Source organism: Rhinolophus sinicus, linkage group LG03 (genome assembly GCF_036562045.2).
Source record: "Rhinolophus sinicus isolate RSC01 linkage group LG03, ASM3656204v1, whole genome shotgun sequence".
NCBI classification, from domain to species: domain Eukaryota; kingdom Metazoa; phylum Chordata; class Mammalia; order Chiroptera; family Rhinolophidae; genus Rhinolophus; species Rhinolophus sinicus.
Window position 1 is genome coordinate 132,983,216 of NC_133753.1, and position 15,056 is coordinate 132,998,271.

The 15,056-nt window shown below is 34.1% G+C and overlaps 1 long non-coding RNA gene and 1 pseudogene across 1 annotated transcript in view; both read left to right on the forward strand.

The window, feature by feature from the left end:
- Positions 1–14,492, forward strand: part of LOC141570679 (uncharacterized) — a 208,712-nt gene extending 194,220 nt beyond the window's left edge. Inside the window, exon 4 of the long non-coding RNA XR_012494979.1 lies at positions 14,399–14,492. This is a non-coding gene — a long non-coding RNA (uncharacterized LOC141570679). The remainder of the gene's footprint in view (positions 1–14,398) is intronic.
- Positions 5,976–13,614, forward strand: LOC109445532 (eukaryotic translation initiation factor 2A; annotated as a pseudogene).
- Positions 14,493–15,056: the final 564 nt, after the last annotated feature.

The following is a 15,056-nucleotide window of genomic DNA, read 5'->3' on the forward strand; positions in this document are numbered from 1 at the left end:
TGGCAGTATTCTAAACGCATCAGCTATGCATCTCCATACTTGCCCAAACCTGACTGATTTTATGATCAAGGACCCTTGTGTGCTCAATCAAGTCCCTCCATCCACACACTCATTTAGCTAAATTCTTATGTGTTGTCATAACAGGCAATTATTTTAATGCAAAACTTTTCAAGATAGTGGTAAAATAAATATTCGTGTAATTTTTCAATATGAATTGAAACTAAATAAACATGTAGACACAATTAATTGTAACTGATGCATGTAATGAATTAGCATTCTTTAAGTATACAACTTTTAAATCAGAGTTTTTTCCTCCTTTACTTCGGTTATAATGGTGGAGGGAAAAACTACAATGTATTTAAACTTTCTTTTAAATAGTATATATGAAAGCATAATCAAATGTAAAGTTGGGCTTCTAAACATTTCTTTTATCTACATTCATTCTCACTTGTTAACCAGAGCAATCACCAAGAAAATAGACCTGAAATAAACAATGTATCAGCTCATGTGGATCATGTTACTGAAAATCCTGTGGTGGGCAAATGTATGGGGTGCTTAAGTTTTATATTCTGTAGACTTCCCTATGGTGGGATGTATTCTAGGAATGGGGATACTGCAATCCTAGTTAATATCTATCAGATGACGTTGTGGATAAATGAAGTGTGCTGGTGGAAGGTATAAATGCAGGGCAAAGGGAGCCGCAGCTGGTAATTTCAATGCCTGAAAATACGATATTAATAAGTCTTCATCTCTAAACCTACTGTAGTTGCTACCTAAGAATTCATGCTTTCTCTTTATATGTCTCCTGATTAAAAAAATAAATTAAAAAGCCAGAAGTCTGAGCTTTATAATTGTGATATCAGAGCATACCTAGCTTTGGCTTACCGTATCCGACTGTTTTCAATGTTGTAGATCAAATGGAAAGTAAGCAAACTAATGTGTGGTGAGTGCTTACGGAAGGATGGACACTTGGTTTTATTACTGGAAAATGTTCAAGTTGTTTTTCATTCTGCCAGTGTACTATAGGTTTAATTAAAACAATTGGTGTTTTTAAGCTTTAAGAGCTGATGTATTTGCCAGAAACTCTCTGTCAGAGAAATGACACTTGATATATGCACCGCATATCCATTCACTTACATATTGCCATGCCCATGTGATCAGCTGGGAAACCTGTTATAAATGTGCCCTTAATGTGTTAAAAACAAAGTGACAACCATTGGCTATCATATGAAAAATGTATATATAAAATGGGTACTTGGTTACCTTTCTAATAGTACTGAAAACAATTTCATGCCTATTGTTTATGAAAGGGGCATTATTTCAGAGGATCATTTCTTATTCCATGTTGTAATTGATGCTGGCTCCAACAGCTTCCATCAGCTCAAACCACTTGCTTCCTGTCTAGCATCCTTCCATTTACTCCATGCACGTGTTCCAGAATAATCTTTTTAAAATAGTTATTGATCATGCTCATTCTCTGCTCTAAAGCCTCTGTGGCATCTCATGAATTTTAGCAGGAATTCCAGTTCCCTACCAAGGCATTTAAGAAGCCCTATAATCTGAGTCTAATCTGTCTATCATTATTTCTGTCCTACAGTCCCACTATGTTGGACAAATTTATTGCTTTACCAAAAATATTTTAAAGTTGTACCAGTCAGGGTTTAATTCAAGTGATAGAAAACTCTCTAGGTATGTTCACAAGAAAGACATTTAGTACAGGGAATTGAGTGACTACAAAACTGATGGAAATGCTGAGGGCCAAAAACCAGATCCTAAATCAGGGCCCAATCCTACTTCCTACAACAATGAAGAAGTGATTCATTAGGGGAGCCACTTCCTCTGATGCCACCACAGGAGGTAATGTCAGAATCAAAGGGTCCCTACTGTAGATAACACCTGACTCTTAGAATTCTAGAAAACGGTTTGTTGGAACAGAGCTGCAGAAAAACTACCACCAAAAGTGGGCTGAAAAGTGGTCTCTGCTTCATTTCCTCCTTTCAATTATCCTTTCCGTCATCACTTTTGGGAAAATCAGCTTCTGCCTTTTGGCAGAGAACACAGTCTCTGGGAGACAATGGTTTGAAACACTTCTATTTTATTAAGAGAGTTTCTTTTTCAGATATATCGTCATTTTACTGAATGAGGTCCCCAAATCTTTATCATACAATATCACTATTCTAAGGGGGAAAATGTTCTTTTGTAATTGAATTAAAACACAGATGAAGCTAGAAGAGAGAGAGAGAGATCAAGAAACAATTCATATCTGGAAATTTTAATTGATTTTAATTGATTTTATTTCTGTTTCCTAATACTTGAACACGATAAGAAAGATCATCTGTGACCTGGCCGCTTAATACATGTTATCTCTTAATCTTTTCAGCCACTTTCTATCCACCACCCTTGAAGTTATCTTTATCTTAATTTGATAGATGAAGAAAATTAATCTTAGTGAGGTACAGAGGTTTGCCCAAATTTGAATGCAAAATGTTAGCATTCAAAGCTAATTATGACTGCTACCAAGGCTCTTCCTTCTGTAAAAATAAAACTAATTTTTTATTAAGGTTTAAAATTTATGCCAGTAAAAAATGTTAAAAATCTATTGTAGTTTTGCATTGGTTAAGACTATGAAAGGAAGTTAAATGTAAATAAACATGTTCCAATTCAACTTTTAAAAAGATAATTGTAAGTATAAATTATTGTGAAGAACTAATATACTTAAAACTATAAGTTATTGTTAACAGAAATTGAAGCATATAAAAAGAAACGGAAAGATATTTCATGTTCATGGATTGGAAAAATCAGCATAGTTGAAATGGCCATGTTACCCAAAGGAATATACAAATTTAATGCAATCCCCATCAAAATCCCAATGGCATTTTTTAAAATAAATAGAATAACAACAACAATGACAACAAAGTATCAGATTTGCATGAAATCACAAAAGACCCCAAATAGCCAAAGCAATCCTAGGAAAACAGAGCAATGCTGGAGGTTTCACACTCCCTGATTTCAATTTGCACTACAAAGTGACAATAATCAAAACAGGATGGTATTGGCAGAAAAACAGACACACAGACCAATGTCATAGAATTGAGAATTTAAAAATAAAGTCACATATATATGGGCAGATAATTTTTGACAAAGGAGCCAAAAACATACAATGAAGAAAAGAAATCCTCTTCAATAAATGGTGCTGGGGAAATTGGAAAGCCACGTGCAAAAGAATGAAACTGGACTGCTATCTGTCACCATATACCAAAATTAACTCAAAATGGATCAAAGACCTAACCATAAGACCTGAAACGATCAACTGAAAAGAATAAAGCATAGGTATTAAACTATTGTCCTTAGGTTCAAGAGAGGATTTTATGAATTTGACCTCAAAGGCAAGGAAAGTGAAAACAAAATTAAATGAATGGACTACATTAAACTAAAAAGCTCCTGCACAGCAAAAGAAACCATCAACAAAAACAAAGAGGCAACCTACCGAATAGGAGAAGATATTTGCAAACAACACCCCTGATAAGGTGCTAATTATCCAAAATATATAAAGAATACATACAACTCAACAACAAAAATGAAACAATTCAGTTAAGAAATGGGCAGAGGACCTGAACAGACATTTGTCGCAAGAAGACATACAGCCAACAGATAAACAGATATATGGGGGGGGGGGGGAAATTTGCTCGACCTCACTGGGTATCAGGGAAACGCAAATGAAAACCACAATGAGATACCACCTCACTCCTGTCAGAATGGCTATTATCAACAAGACAAATAATAACAATTGTTGGAGAGGCTGTGGAGAAAAAGGAACCCTCATACACTGCTGGTGGGAATGTAAATTGGTATAGCCACTATGGAAAACAGTATGGAAGTTCCTCAAAAAATTAAGAATAGAATTCCTATATGACCCAGCAATCCCTCTTTTGAGTATCTACCCCCAAGAATTAGAAAATATTTATCCATAAAGATATATGTACCCCTATGTTCATTGCAGTGTTATTCACTGTGGTCAAGACCAGGAAACAACCAAAGTGTCTTTTGATAGGATAAAGAAGATGTGGTACATCTATACAATGTGATATTACTCAGGATTAGAATAGATGAAATACTGCCATTTGTGACAACATGATATTGAGATTATCCTGCTATGTGAAATAAGTCAGACAAAGTCAAGAACCATATGACTTCACTCACATGTGGGATATACAACTTAAAGCAATAAATGAATCGGACAAACAAAGAAACAAAAACTCAGAGTCACTGACAACAGTGTAGTAGTTACTAGAGGGTAAGGGTGGAGAAAGGGTGGTAGAAGAGGGAAAAGAGGGTCAAATATGTGGTGATAGAAGGAGAATTGACTCTAGGTGGTGAATACACAAGAAATATATAGTTGATGTATTATAGAAATGTACACTTGAAACTTACATAATTTTACTAACCAATGTCACCCCAATAAATTTAATAAAATATCTTTAAAAAATGAATGGTTTCTGACAACCACATTCTCTGTAAAACTTGAACCATTTGAGAAGTTCTTATACTCTTTGATCCCACATTACAGTCAGTTCATTTGATTTCCTCCCATGTTAATGAGAGTAAATTCTCTTTTGTTTAATTCCAATGAATGTTATAGGTACTTCTGTTTGTACTTATCACTGTGCTGTGATTATTTGTGTGTGTTCTTTTGTCACTTTTTTCTGGGTGGAGCTGTTGAGTGCAAAGACAATATGTCATTATATTTGTTTTCATGTATTCATTTTATTTATACTCTGAACTATACTTGAATCAATGAATATTCTCAATGAATGTTTATTCTTGTTTTCTTGAAGATTTTTTGATCCATAATAGGAGTTTAGTTAGTATTTGTTGAATTGACTCTTTGCCATTCTTTCTTATTGAACAAAATACTACGAATTAGAGAGCAGTAGACTACAATGGCTATACATACTAGATAGAAGACAGCTTTCCTCTAAGAGAACACTTTCTTCTAGCCTCTTTCTCAAGATATTAACTTCACATACTCTTGTTTTCCTTGAAATTTGGAGTCCCTTAAATTCAATGGCAGACAAGTATTTGTATAAATGATGTTCATTTACTTCCTTCTTATTAACAGAAGCCACTTTAGTGGGAGGCAGTGTGTTGGGTAAGTCTCTTGATCTCTCAACTTTTCTTGCAACTAAGGGAGGCCTGTGCTGTATTATTGCCATTGAGACGTAAGCAGACATTGTTAGTTAGAACTCAAGAAGTCATTTCAAAGGAAGACAAAATCAGCTGGTTTGGGTTTTTGTTTCTTTTAGTTAAAGATGGTTGAGTAGGAAGATAAAAGCCTGTGTCATAAAGCTGCCATATCTCCCTGAACTGCTCTAAATACTTACTTGGTAAGCAACATAAATCCAAGTAGGTTAAAACATGTTTCTATTTCATGAAACTCAACCATAATTTTTTTAGTAAGTAATGCATTTAATAGAATGAGTAATTGCGAAATCTAGTTTACGATTAAAAAAAATCGTATTTCTAAATGACTTCAGCTTGATTTAATAAAGATAGTGTTAAAAAGAGACGGAAATGTTTCTAGTTGAGTTTTTATGATACTGATAATAAGAAAAGATTATCTCTTATATTTGTGAAAATATTATTCATGGTATTTAATAATAGGACTCAGAAGCAGCCTCGGATATACATTAGAAAATACTTAAAATGAATATATAGATATTTAATTTTTTGAAATAACCCAGCATAACTAATATCGAAAGGATAAAAGTTAGTGATTATTTAACAAAAGAACCAATAAAGAACTAATTGCCATCATAAAATTAAATTGTGCAAAATATTACTTACCAATGGAGAAGCTATTTCAATAGCTGTAGGAGACAGAAACTATTATAACACACAAGTGGAAATTTTCAAAGACCATAGGAATGGAAGAGGAACCCATGCCGATATCATATTAGATGCTGTCTGAAACATGGATGGCGAGGTGAGTCTCTAAAATATCCAGAAGAGAGCTCTACTATCATAAAAAATCCCCTGTGATGAAAGTTTCACAATCTCTCTCGGAAGGAAGCCTATCTAGCACTTAAAAATTAATAGGAGTCTATTAGTCTATTTGTTTTAGCAGAATAGCTTTTATTTTGTTTGAATCCATTGTCATACAGGAAATTTGAACAAGTCTTGTTCTCAAAATAAACCATTTTCAAAGTTATAGAAATTTTGATCTCTTGATTATATCTTTTCAAGATTATATAAATCTGAATTAATTTTCTATTAAATTAAAAATAAATTATTCTATTTACTGTCAGTGTTCTCTCCAAATAAAATTTTAAACATGAGACTAATAAAAGATGATAAAACTTTAACAGAATATTATAATTCTAGGTTTAAATATAATATGGAGGATCATTTGAACTTGAATATTATACGGTCACCAAGAAATCATTAATATTTAGTTTCTAGCTTCTGGATAGATTATTTAGTGAAGGATTATGTACTGTTCTCAATTCTAAATGAATCAAACTTTTGCCTTCGCTTCCTTTATCCTGCTTGTATTCTCTTTGTCACATGCTAGCCCTCTATCTTATCAGTCCTCTGAGAACTTCTTCCTACTCTTTAGGCTACATTTCAATCATCTCAAGTGCCTGTAATATGAAGAGGGTTTTAATTTTTTTTAATGTAACATTGGCCCTTTGGGAACAAATATGTGTTGTCAAAACTTTTTTTTTTAAGTGTGCCTCCTCTTACCTGCATGCTTACAGTTGATTGCTTGAGCCCAATGTCATAATTCAGATGAATCATAATTTTGTTTTTTGATCACCTTACATCCTTGCTCTTGCCAGCACATGGAAAGTCATCAATAAGCATTATTGATGTTTATGAATAAACATTGCTGAGCAGAGAAACAAATGGATGAAGGAACAAAATAATAAATTAGTTTTCTATGACCTCCTCCAGGTAAAAGAAGTTGGCCTCCCTTCACATTTGCAACCCTTTCTAAAGAGAAGAATATTTTAAATTTTCTATCACAGAGTTCTTGAGAATAATGGAAATCTCAAAATTTGTCTTTTGGGAGTTACACTCTGTCTTATCAGAGTTATTGTTCTTCATCTCAAGTGTTACTTTATCTATGCCATTCCCTATTAGTTCACTGTGGTCAGTTTAGGTGTCTTATCTCTGCATTCCATTACTCTGGGAATGTAATCTGCCCAAGTCAGTGTATTTAAATCCATGTGTCTTTCTTAAGGCCCTCTAGCTGTTTTAGTACTCAAGCTCCACCAAATACCATTATCTTTTTTACAGCTTTATGAGTATTCTTCTGGACAAAATAGAAAAGAAATGGGAGCTGAGGAATTAACTATGTTTTCTCTCTTGTTTCCTTTTATTACAGCATTTACCCCAAGCTGTAGGCAGAGGAATCCCTTATATTTCTGCTTTTCAGGAGGGTAACTCATTATACACTTCTGCTTTCTAGTTAATTTTCTTACATGTTAATGACAGTGGTCCATCATGCCTCTGAGACTCAGCATCTCTTTCTGTATTCATTAAAATTTCTCAACACCGTTATAATACTATCACAGGTTCTTCATTAATAGCAGAAATAAAGTGTACAGTACCTCCAGATTAGTCTTACATTGTGATTTTACTTCTCTTTCTCTCTCCTTTTATTTCAACTCAAATAGTCTTTGATGTTCCTCCAAACTCCTATTTGTGATATATGTCAACATCTCCTCTAATAAGTCAGTTTTATTTAACATGGTATACTTCTTTTGGGCTTCATTTTTTTTTTTTTTTTGTCTTCTATCTCTTCTGACTCTATTTGCTAATTTCTGTGCATTCAGTGTATGTCTTATTAAGTATATATCTTTAGCTTTTGCATATGTATGTATTCAGTGACTAATCAGATGGATTTATTTAATATTTAATTCACTTAATCTTGATTGGACATCTGTGTGCAAGAATTTTACAAAGTCAGACATAAAAATGAAAATGACAAAATTCCTGACCTCAATTGTCTATTAGAAGATGAAAAATTTGAACATATATATTACATGTGCTATTCTTGTCTGTTAAAAGAATGTTTCCACTTTAGATCTTATTCTTATTTTTCTGACTTGGTTTAGTTTTCATATAAACTCTTAGAATTATTTTTCTCTCTGAGTTTGATGATCAATAATATTCTGTTATAGTTTTATTTGTGGTCTGACAACACCCCATGCATAATATAGGTAAGCTGCTTATGAATTATAATGGTTTGTTTGTTCATCGCCCTTTGAGCTGTGGGCTGCTGGAATACGTATATACATCTCTGTATCCCCAGTGCTTAGAATGCAGATAAGATACTCAATACATTACTTTAGAGTGCCCCAAACAAATATATACTATAATAAATGTTTTGAAGTACACACCATTGGGATGGATTATCTTCTGTAGCACAATATTTTAATTTGCTTTTTTTATTAGAATGAGTTCTTCATTTAGATCATAATCATACTTTTATTTGTGCATATCAAATTTAGAACTATCCTCTGCATTGTAGCAATAGAGATTTGTGGACTATTTATATTATGTTTCTTAGAGTTATAACATGTTCTAACTGAAATAATCCTGAGAGATTTTGAACATTATTATGCTATTCGACCAATTATGACCTAAATTAGATGCCTTTGTTTACAATTATATGAGTCCCTCCCAGTTAAAACTCTATTTATTCTGTGGATATCATGACCATCAGTCAAAGATAAAGGGTGATCTCATATAATATAATATCATTATGTTAATTTTCATTTTAAAAAGTCCTTTTAGCAATTCTCATAATAAGCCCTTCAGATAAACACCAGGCCCATCTTACTCTGTCCTGAATTGTATGAATGTTTCTTCCATATTTTATATCCTACTAATAGCATCATTAAGTTGCTGGTTTAAACTTGTCACTACACATTATTATAAGTGGCCTTTGTGGAATGTACTTTTGTAATTTTCTGTCAATGAGGTATCTGAATGGAAACTCCCAGGAAACATAAGGGGCTACATTTCATTTAGAGATCTGTAATGAAAAGTTGCCAGGATGAACAAACTTGTTTCAGCTTTTTGTGAATATAAATCTAAGAAATATATTTTGATTCTCAAGATTTAATTTTATCCAATTAATGAGCAAAGTAAAATGATGCTGTTTGATCCTAAAACTCATTTGTGCCCCAAATTTAAGAAAATGTTATTAAGGTTAAGAGGTCTATGGTTTCTTTTTTATGTCTAGTCTCATCAAATATTTGTAGTTATATATCTAAATATTATTATTTGCTAAATGAAGCATCTTCATATCCTGAAGCTGTGATGGAATCACCTAGTTCTTACCTTGCTACATTTGAAAATTAATACCTAAGTTAAGAATCAGTAAAGAATCGTAACTCGGGCCCTTTATAGAATGATTTTCCTTAACTCAAAGGTTTGGAGGAACTACTAGAATACCAACAACTCTTGAGCACTTGATTCGCTTGTTGGGTACAGGGACATTTTCTCCTGCTATCACCAGCCCCTTGAGAAAGTCAATAGTATTTTAAGAGCGAGACTGCAGGAGAGTTAAATTACATGTTAGATTAAGAAGAGCTGATGCAAATAGATTGTTTACAGGTCTAATTCTTTATCCAGCTCTGAGCACAATGTTCTATCTAGCAGAAAGGAGACATCAAGTTTGAGGATAAGTAAACATTTGCTACTGCCAAAGAAATGATCAATTAAGGGGATAAAGTGCCACAGAGCATATTCCTGTTGTGAGATTTTCACAAATATAAAGAGACACAATAAATCCAGGCAGATTTCCTACACTGTCTTTTAGTTTAAAATAAACAGGAGTAAAATTGGATATCATTACCCCTCTTGCCCTACTGACTAGAAGATAAGACTAATATCATGGATACTACTACTGCTGCTGCTGCTGACAAAGATAATTTAATTATACTATAGAGCACATTAGATAGCAGAATCACATGAAGGCATATTTTTAGCTTATGGCATTTTGCTTGAAAAACTTATAAGCATAACAATTTTTATGCATTTGAGTCATACATGTTAGTAATAACTTTCATTATATATATATATATATATATATAAATACTGGCAATTTTCTTCAATTTTTCCATCAATATTTTTTTTTCCATCTATGTTTTAAGACATTAAAGCAATTTGGGGAAAAGAGAATATCTTAACGTGATAAAAATGATAATTTTTTATCAACATGCATCCAAACACTTTTCATCTTATCTCTTGTAACTACTAACAAGTTCTTGTTGAACATTCCTCTATCCTTAAATATTATTTCACTTGTATCAATTTCCCTTAAATCTTTAGCTTACATGTGCAGAGACATGTATGCATAAAAGAGGCAAAATCCTTTAGGATAAAAAGGTAAAGTTTGAATTAAATTTTATGAAAAATGTTATCCTATTATCATTTGCTAAAGGAATATCATCACATTTTCAAGTATATCACATAAGTATTGACAACTGTTAAATCCCGTATGTAATTTTATTTTGAAATATTTTTAAATGTCTATCAAATTAACAAAGATAAAAGTGATTCTCCAATCTGTTTTTGCTTTAATTGTTCACAGCTGCCAATATTTGATAACTTTTGACTTACTAAAAATGGCACATTTACTTTATTTAAATACACACATTTATACTTAGGGAAACTAATAAACGTGATATTTCTCAATATAATAAGAAACCTTAGTCATTATGACTTAAAGGTTGTTTCTTTCCAATTTTTCAGAAAGTGTTATGTTACCATTGCAATAAGTAATATATCCTCTTTTGCTCTAAAACTTTTCCAACTTTTAGACAGAAAATTCTCCCATCTAAAGAAAACTCTCAGTTACCATTTTGAGACAATTTGCAGGCAGCTCGGTATAGAAGATACGGTTTGGTCTCTGTAGTCAGAGAAAGACAGGTTAGGATGCTTTATGACATTGTGTGACCTTTGTCCTCCATGTTTTGACCTCTCCAAATTGCATCATTGGCAGTAAAGAACACCAGAATCTTCCTCTGGGATTAAAATTAGTAACACATGTCCGATACCTGGTCCCATGCTCAGGACAGTATAGGCACTGCATCCCACTGACCTAATTTGTAAGCACTGAATGCATTCCTGATGCAGGCCATGCCTTCTATCATCTTTTGTTTTGGTCCCCGTAAGCTAGAATGCTCTGGGCATAGCGTTCTTTACAATAAAATGCAGATAGCATTCTCTAAATTGGCATTTTTGTTTTGTTTTTGTTTAACGTCTTCTTTACTAAGAGCAATGAATAATGAATAAAGAAAGACCAAAGTATTAATAGCAGCATTACAAGTAACAAGGTGAGCCCTATGTGGCCAGTGCAAACCTGGAGATGAGCGTGAGCTACACAAGTTTCAGATTTCTGAGAGAATGAATCTGGAATTCTTTTGTGCTAAGGTTTCTGGGGAAATCTTAGTCTTTCTCTACCTAGAACCCTAAACAATGAGGGCTATTTTATAATGAAAATATTTCAGCCATCTTATTATCCCTACTGCAACTAATAGCAAATGCTATTCAGTGATCATCGTATGCTAATTGCTACATTAAGGCATGATTCCATTTAATCATCACAGTAAACTTTATAATTATATCATTATCATTGTAAAGATGCAGAAACAGAGGATTAGAGAGTCTACACAAGTTATAGTATCAGAATTTTAGCCCGGGATTTAGCCTGACATCATAATAACAAGCCCTTAATTATGTCATATTCACTTTCTTATTACAATTGAATATCTGGATCCTATATGGAGAAAGGATATTTTTCCTTTAGGGAAGCTGTCAGAAGAGACCACATTTTGCTTAGTTTTATTTATTATTTTATACATAGTTTTAAAAATAAATGTGTGCAGCTTTTTCCGGGACAACATGGTGCCATCCATGCTGCTCCTGACAGTCCAAGGATTTGTACGCCACGTTTTACAGAAAGCACAGTGTTTCCAAGGCAATCTGGGAAAAATTGCAGTCTATACCATTAGCAAGGATGGGACCTTGTTTGCCTGGGGCAACGGAGGAAAAATAAATATTACCAATGTCACCAACAAAGGACTACTGCACTCCTTTCCCCTCCCAAAGGCAGTTTGCCCTGAGTTCTCGCCAAATAACTCTGTCCTGGCAACGTAGTTGCCTTACACTGATGGCACAGCTGGGATTCCCAACCTACAACTTTGTGATGTGAAAACTGGGACATATTTGAAGTCTTTCTTCCAGAAAAAAGTGCAAACTTGGTGTCCATCCTGGTCAGAAGATGAAACTATTTGTGCCTGAAATATTAACAGTGAAGTTCAATTTCTTTGAAAACAACAATTTCAATACAATTGCAAGTAAATTTCATTTTCAAAAATTAATGATTTTGTGTTATCACCGGGAACCCACCCATACAAGGGGGCTGTCTATGTTCCAGGAAGTAAGGATGCACCTTCATTTGTTAGAGAATATCCATAGCCCAATTTAGATTAACCTCATGCAGCTTTAGCTAATAAAAAGTTTCTTTAAGGCGGATAAGGTTACGATGCTATGGAATAAAATAGCTGTGTTGGTAATAACTCCTACAGATGATGACCAAACCCCAGCTTCCTACTATGGGTAACAAACACTACACTACATTGCAACAAACAAAGTGCTGTAGTGCAATTACCCAAAAACGGCCCCATTTTTTATGTAGTTTGGAATTCTAGTTCTATTGAGTTTTGTGCTGTTTATGGTTTTATGTCTGCCAAAGTGACAGTTTTCCACTTGAAATGTGATCCTGTGTTTGACTTGGAACTGGTCCTCGTAATGCAGCCTGCTAGAGCCCTCATGGACGTATGTTAGTACTGGCGGGATTTGGAACTCTCAGGGGACACATGCAAGTGTGGGATGCTAAAAACTTATTTCTAAACCAGTGACCTCTGATTCTTGGTACCTAGATGGTGAGCATAGTTGTATAGCCACATGTGCTCACAGGGTACGTGGTCATAACCAGTACAAGATATGGCATTATATTGGCTCTGTCTTGTACAAGCATGATGTGCCACCAAATACAAAATTATGGCAGGTTTCTGGGCAGTCATTTTTAGATTGAATATTTCTAACAGAAGTGATAATTTACCAAGCAGTCTGAGTAACGTACCCAGTGAAGAACCTAAAACTTTAACAGTTATAGACCCCCAGCTTTAATAAATAAACCAAACCAATTCCAAACTGCGTGAGGAGTAACCATCTCAGAATAAGAAACCACAACCAGGAAATGATAAGCCATTATCAAAAACAGCTCTTAAAAATCAAAGGAAACACGAGGCTAAAAAAGCTGCAAAACAGGAAGCAAGAAGTCACAAGAGCCCACAAGATTTGGCACCTACTCCTGCCCCACAGAGCTCAGCACAAGATGTTATCTCCCAATCAACTTCTGGAGACCTTGAGAGAGACAAAAAAATCAAGAACTTAGATAAGAAACTGAAAGCAATAGAACAACTGAAAGAAAGAGCAGCAACTGGAAAACAGCTAGAAAAAAATCAGTTGGAGAAAATTCAAAAAGTAAAAGCCCTTCTCTAGGAGGTGGAAGATTTGGAATTGGGTATTTAAAGATTCACAGAAAGCAAGTTTGTTACCAGAAATGAGTGCAGACACATTGTCTAAGTTCATTGGTGCATATGGAATATCCCTGTGCCCACATTTAATGTTCATCTATAATTGTAACCATTTATCCAAGATTCTGTATATGTATTAAATTATTTAATAATGCCTATTAACTTAATTTTTGCATCCTGTATCCTCTATCATGTCAACATACGAGGATGATATGAAAAACAAAATAAAAAAGACACATGGATTTTTGTAGCAAATCTTGATCAATTGAAAGACAGTGTCATTGTTTTTTTTTTTTTTTAGTAGTGACAGTATTTACCATATAATAGAATAGAGACATTTTAAACTAAAAGTAAATAAATGCATGCAGGGACCATATTTTCATATACCAAGAAAAAAAATGAATTTGAATGTTGCTTAGAAGGGAATGTATAACAGAGGCAATCTGTTTAGCCTTATTCCATTTCATTTAAAAAGCAATTTTATTAAAGATATGCAGATATAACTAGGTTTAGCTTCAAAGAAACGTGTCCCATGTTTATAGTCTGTTCTCCCAGATAGCTTTCTAAATAACAGCTGCTGAAGCAACTCCCCATAAATGTAACGTAACAGCTACACTGCTTTGTAACTCTCCATATCATTAAATCTCTGGAGCCTGTAGTTTAGAAGATCAATCTATGTTGTTTATTTTCATTAGCGATCATGTCAGAATGTGTTAGAATTTAGCAGGTAGATCACCTTCAGAAACTATATAATACACATATTTTTTTGGTTCTCTTAGGAATTAACTTGAATATGTAACCAATCTGTGCTGGGATTTTCTGAGGAATCAGGATTGAAGGGATGTTACATTGTTGCCAAGTCCTGGCATGAGGTGAGTCCGAGTCTTCTTTCCCTGTGCTAAGTTTAGATTCCTTTCAAAAGGGCTCTTCTTGGAGAAGCTCTCCAGTCTAGACCAATGAGCCCTGTCCCACTCTGTGCCTGTGAGTCAATCTTGAGAGAGAAGGTAAACTGCTACTGTGCCAACAAAAAAGAAACAAGCTGCCATGTGAGGAGGCAGATAATGTGAGATCCAGCCTGGTTCTGCCATTTGTTAGCTGTGTTCTGCAGTTTCCTTATCTATACAGTGATGGTAATAGCATCTGTGTTACAGGAGAGCTGTGGGGAGAGATAGACAAGAAAGGCAGCAATATTTATTGAATAGGTAATACATGTCAAGTATTGGTACTCTTATGTGGATTATCTCATTTTCATTACCGCCACATTTGACAAGTACTGTGGTAACTCACTCTTATAAACAAAGAAGCTAAAGGTCAAGCCTGTAGAGTCTGTGTTCATGGTCGTGTACTAAAGAGTAACAGGTAGGACTTAAAGCCAGGTTTGAAACTCTAAAGCTCACATTCCTCATCGCTCTACAGGGTAGCATATAGTGTAGGGGA